Here is a 6,312-nt window from a genome sequence, read left to right on the forward strand (position 1 = left end):
GAGGCAGGCTGTGCAGCATGGCCTTTCCCAGTTTGAAGAGACACTTGGCCAACAGACTGTTGCAACAGAGGCAAAGAGGCAAAGAAGGAAGGCCCACAGCCAGGGAGACAGACCAGGGACAGACTGCACTTGCTCCCGGTGTGGAAGGGATTGTCACTCCCGAATTGGCCTTTTCAGCCACACTAGATGTGGCTGTGCAGCGATGTAATACTGGGGGTGTGCTATCGTCCTCCAGACCAGAAATCTGATGGGGACCTTGAAATGAGGAAACAGATCAGGGAGGTGACAAGGAGGGACAGGGTTGTAATCATAGGGGACTTCAATTATCCTCATATTGACTGGGTCAATTTGTGTTCTGGTCACGATAAGGAAACCGGATTTCTTGATGTGCTAAATGACTGTGGCTTAGATCAGCTAGTCACGGAGCCCACCAGAGGACAATGGTTGGCAACCTTCAGTCTCGAAAGACTATGGTACAAGCCTACAGCACCCAGTATTCCCAGGCGGTCTCCCATCCAAGTACTAACCAGGCCTGACCCTGCTTAGCTTCCAAGATCAGACGAGATTGGGCATGTGCAGGGTAACAGTTGCTGTCAGGTGACTCTGGATTTAATTTTGTGCGGTACGCAGGACCTGGTTAGAGATGTAAACGTTACTGAGCCATTGGGGAACAGTGATCATGCTGCGATCCGTTTTGACTTGCACGTTGGGGGAAGAATACCAGGCAGATCTCTCACAAAAACCCTTGACTTCCGACGGGCGGACTTCCCTCAAATGAGGAGGCTGGTTAGAAGGAGGTTGAAAGGGAGGGTAAAAAGAGTCCAATCTCTCCAGAGTGCATGGAGGCTGCTTAAAACAACAGTAATAGAGGCCCAGCAGAGGTGTATACCGCAAAGAAAGAAGGGTTCCACTAAATCCAGGAGGGCGCCCGCATGGCTAACCAGCCAAGTTAGAGAGGCTGTGAAGGACAAGGAACCTTCCTTCCGTAAATGGAAGTCTTGCCCTAATGAGGAGAATAAAAAGGAACATAAACTGTGGCAAAAGAAATGTAAGAAGGTGATATGGGAGGCCAAGCGAGACTATGAGGAACGCATGGCCAGCAACATTAAGGGGAACAATAAAAGCTTCTTCAAATACGTTAGAAGCAGGAAACCCGCCAGAGAAGCGGTTGGCCCTCTGGATGGTGAGGGAGGGAAAGGGGAGATAAAAGGAGACTTAGAGATGGCAGAGAAATTAAATGAGTTCTTTGCATCTGTCTTCACGGCAGAAGACCTCGGGCAGATACCGCTGCCCGAACGACCCCTCCTAACCGAGGAGTTAAGTCAGATAGAGGTTAAAAGAGAAGATGTTTCAGACCTCATTGATAAATTAAAGAACCACCATTCAGAGCGCGATACCATAGTCTTTCAAGACTAAAGGTTGCCAACAGAACAGAATAAACCACCTTTCAACTTAAGCAGTTCCCAAAGCAGCTTCTAATGAAAAGATCACTATAAAACATCATTAATACATTTTTTAAAAAAACAGTAAACAGTAGAGGAACAGTATATTAGTGAATAGTTCTAGTCTGTCATTCCTCCAAGATGCTCAGTGTACAAGATTGTGCACAGTGTAAAAGATTCCATATTTTATCAACATAATACCCCTGAAAGGTAGGTTATAGACTGGGGGTCAGCCAAGGTCAGGGCTGACCCAAGACCTATGGCACCAGTGTGCCAAAAGCTGCCCCCCCTTACCTCATGATGATATGCTAGCTTCTGCTTCTCCCACTCTCTGAACCAGAACAGGAAGAGGAGGGTGGAGAGGACAAAGATGGATTGGAGCACCACCGATGCTCCTGTGTAGTCCACCACACTCCTCTCTTCCAAACGTCTTCTGCTCCACCTCCTTTTCCAATCCAGGAAGTAGAAGAAGCAGTGGAAGTGAGTAGGCAGACAGAGGTAGGCACCCCCTGCCTAACTACCATCTGAGGCTGCAATCCTATGTACACTTTCCTGGGAGTAAGCACCACTGAACTCAATAGGACGTACTTCTGAGTAGACATGCATAGGATTGTGCCCTAAGGCAACTGACTCAGTTGGTTTCATGGGTGGGCCAGCCTTGGCCAAGGAAATCTGGGGAATGCCATGGATGGGTGGAGATTTGAATATGGATCTCCCAGTCCCTCCAAGTCCAACATTCTAACCACTACACCAGGGGTCGGCAACCTTAAACACTCAAAGAGCCATTTGGACCCATTTTCCGGAGGAAAAAAAAACCTCAGGAGCCACAAAACCCTTTTGACGTCTAAAATGAAGATAATACTGCATATATAGTTTTTTTCACCTTTATGCTCTTATAGGTCCCATTTTTATAATGTAGCCCCCTCTTGTAGCTTTTAGTTAGTTTTGTCATACATTCTTGTCCTGTGTTTTCAGACGCCTGGTCCTCTATGGTGTTTTGCCTGATTCCAAGGCCATTCTCTGCCTGGAGAATTAGGCCCACTTTAAGCAAATTAGCTCCCCTTCTTTCCCACAACAAATGACCCTGGTTCTGCCCTGCAGTCCTGCTGGACCCCACCTCCAGGGTAGCTCGCCTTTTCAACCTGCAGAGGTCCTCTCTCTTGCCAGCAGCCTCCCACCACTACAGCAGACCCTGGGTCCTCAGCAGGTCTTGGGCACAGCAGCCACACACCAAACTCCAGTGTCTCCAGCAGTCCATTAGTCACAAAGTCAGTCAGAGTATCCAGGGCAGCCAAGTCATAGTCCAAGATCAGATTCCAAAGTAAGTCAGTCAAATCAGTCAGAGTAACCAAGTCAAAATCAATAAGCCCAGTCAGTCAGTCAGTCAGTCAGTCAGTCAGTCACGTCACCTCCAACCTGCACTCCTTCTACAACCCACACCCCCTTCCTCAGGTGCTCCTTATATCCCTGAGGGCCCTATTGCCTTCAAGTGGCTGCAGCTGTGCAGCACACTCTGCTGGATGCCTAGGTCTGATCCTTAAAGGGGCCACTGCTGACAACACATCTAGCTCCTCACCAGATCTTCCAGGATTCCAATACATATATCGGTTATGACATCTGCTTATCTTACATGGATACTAAAGAACTCCCCCCACCTTCCAGAGGCACCCTGCTGGAAGGAAAAAAGGACACAGACTCCAGAGGTGGGGAAGAGAAGAAGGGGGGGCAGCCACAGGCCAGCTTCTGCCCTGCCTGCCTGCCTGCCTGCCTGCCCTCCCTCACTCAGGTTGCAACCCTCTCCACACTATCCTGGGAGTAAGCCCCATTGGCTTAAAGGTCAAACAGACCTGGGGGGGGGAACCACAGGCCAGCTTCTGCCCTGCCTGCCTGCCTGCCTGCCCTCACTCAGGCTGCAACCTTCTCCACACTATCCTGGGAGTAAGCCCCACTGACTACAATGGGACTTCTGAGCAGACAAGTTGGTTGGAGCTCTCAGGCTGCAGTCCTCTCCACACTTTCCTGGGAGGAAGCCTAACTGACTACTTGTGAGTAGACCTGCATAGGAGGGGGCTGAGGCTGCAGCCCTCCACACCTTCCTGGGAGGAAGCCCCACTGACTACAGCAGGGCTTACTTGTGAGTAGACCTGCACAGGAGGAGGCTGAGGATACAGCCCTCCACACCTTCCTGGGAGTAGCCCAGGGACTACATCAGGGCTTACTCTGGAACAGACGGGCTCCCACTCACCCGTCCTTGAGCTTGGCCTTGAGCAAGCTTCAAGGCTGCCATCCCAGGCACCCTTTCCTGGGAGTAAGCTTCATCCGATGTAATGGGGCTTACAACTGAGTAGACACACATAGAGCAGGCTCCACGGCTGCAATCCCAGGCACCCTTTCCTGGGAGCAAGCTTCATCCACTGTAATGGGGCTTACTACTGAGTAGACACACAGGATGTCTCCTCTGCTGTGGAGGAAAAGCCTCTCCTTGCACTGAGTTGGGACCTGCTCAGGGAGAGTCCGGCTACAAGGGCTTGCAATGGCTGAGGAGGAGGGTGGCTCAGGATTGGCTGGTGGTCAGCCAGTGAAGGGCCCTGAGCCATTCCAACAGAAAAAGCCAGGAGCCTGCTGGATGCTGATTGGCTGAGCCTGCTGGAGAGTTGGGGAAGGGAAAAACAGGGACCTTAAGCCTGCAGAGCAGCAAAATTGAAAAGGGAAACCAATGCGGGCAGGTGGGGGTGAAGGGAGAGGAGGGCAGTGAGCTCAGGGGGCGGAGGGAAGCAGCCTGCCCTCCCAGCACAGGTGCCTCCTGTCACGCTCTTTGCCATTTTCACCTGGAGGAGCCGCAGCAGACAGCTGAAAGAGCCACATGCGGCTCTAGAAAGGCAGGTTGCCGACCCCTGCACTACACCATACTAGCTTTCAGAGAAAGCAAACCTAAAACGCTGAAGCATCCGTAAAATCATCACCATCAAAAGCCCAAGAAGGTTATCACTAAGCAAATGCGACTACTGCTTTGCTGGGGGGGAACCACCACAGAAGGCTCTATCCTCACCATACCTATAGGGCAGTCCTGGAGAGCTGCCCAAAGAAGTGCCCAAAGTGCCTAAAACCCAAAGATTTTAGTTGCCAAGCAGGTTCATATAGTGGGAGACAGTCACTAGATGCAGCCTGCTGATCTCTCGGTTATTACATTTGTCTCTCTTTTGCAAGCATCTCCCTCTGAAAGGTGGGGAAACAGCCTGCCAGAAGGTAGCTGTGATAGATGACTCAGTGTACTTTGCTTGCTGAGCAATTGCATCTCTTGAAATTCTTGTCGCTCCCAGCTTTTTCCTGCATATGTATTTTATTGGCATCGTAACCTTTTAATATTTTCCAGATGCTTTATCAATAAATAAGTTCCCCTTAAAGAGCTAGTTGGAAGGAACAACCTGCTTACACTCGCATTGTATACTTTTATCACTTTGCCTCTTGGGGCACCGAGAAAAATGGTACAATGCAAGAGAGAAAAAGATTTACTGCTTTCCCAGAGAGAGAGAGAGAGAGAGAGAGAGAGAGAGAGAGAGAGAGAGAGAGAGAGAGAGAGAGAGAGATTCCATCTGGACAAATTCATTTTGCATATTTTAAAAGACTGGTTTTTGGGTAAAACATCTTTCCATTACACTTTCTTGTCATGATGATTGTAGAATCATTTGTTAATAGCTAATTACTATTTTTTAAAAATGAAAAAATTGAATAACTGATCTAACAAAAAATGTTGGAATGTTTCCAGACAACAGGCAACAAGGGATACAGGCCAAAATCCTATCCAATTTTTCAGCACTGATGTAGCAGTGCCAGTGGGACACGTGCTGCATTCTTTGGTTGGGGGGCAGTCATGGAGGCCTCCTCAAGGTAAGGGATAGTTTGTTCCCTTATCTCAGGGCTGCATCAGTGCTGGAAAGTTGGATAGGATTGGGCCCATAAGTCAGTGGTTTTCAAACTCTCCAGAGGAGTTTGAGCCACTGTAAGTTCTTGCGGGGGCGGGGGAGGGGAGGTAGCAGCGTGATCCCCAGAATTGTGCTGCTCAGGGGAGCGATCATGCCCCGCCTCCGCTAAAGTGGAAGTGGAGTGTGATCGCTCCACTTTCACTGCTGCGGGGAGCCGTAACAAAGGTTCACACCCGGCTCCCCGCACCCTGGGGAGGCTGCAGGAGGCTTGGGTAAGTGCTCCCAAGCCCCTGCAGCCCCCTGAGCGGTGCGACCCTGGGGATTGCGCCGCTGCCTCCTCCCTGCCTCCAGGCTGCCCCCGCCCCTTAAGGGGGCAGAGGCCAGGGCCCACAGGCTGGGGCATTGCGATGCCTCAGTTTGAAAAGCCCTGCCATTAAGTGCTTAAAGGGGATCAATAAGCACCAGTTGTCTCAATTAGGATTTCAACTCTTTTGCTGATAGTGATTGTGTTGGCTTTGGAGGGACACTATATTAAAACAACAATAACAGCAAAGAAATGTCAAGTCTTCATACAAAATTGCGAAAAAACCCCAAATTACAGTTGTTTGCTTAGGAATTCTAGCCATTGATCATCAGCACTTTCCATGCTTGTGCAAGCAGGATTTTAAGTTGAATGGTTTAGCATTTTTTTCCCCCTTTTTTGGAAATGGGGCAGTGATTCAGCTTTCCAACACAAGTTTAATTTTGCTAATGCAACATTATTTGTCTTCTTTCATTTTTGGAGAGAAGCTAATGAGATGTTAGATTAATTAATTTAATGTTAAATTAACTGCTGCTTTGAAATCATGTCTGGAGCCTCCATCCCCTTCTTATTTAGGAGTGGAGTGTTTGCACCAGATGCATTGGGATCACCCACTGTGCCACCCTTTATGAAATGTGCTCCTCAA

The 6,312-nt window shown here is 49.3% G+C and overlaps 1 pseudogene; it reads right to left on the reverse strand.

Moving 5' to 3' along the window:
• Positions 1-478: 478 nt before the first annotated feature.
• Positions 479-598, reverse strand: LOC136643223 (5S ribosomal RNA; annotated as a pseudogene).
• Between the last annotated feature and the right edge of the window lie 5,714 nt (positions 599-6,312).

This window comes from Tiliqua scincoides, chromosome 2 (genome assembly GCF_035046505.1).
Source record: "Tiliqua scincoides isolate rTilSci1 chromosome 2, rTilSci1.hap2, whole genome shotgun sequence".
NCBI classification, from domain to species: Eukaryota; Metazoa; Chordata; class Lepidosauria; order Squamata; family Scincidae; genus Tiliqua; species Tiliqua scincoides.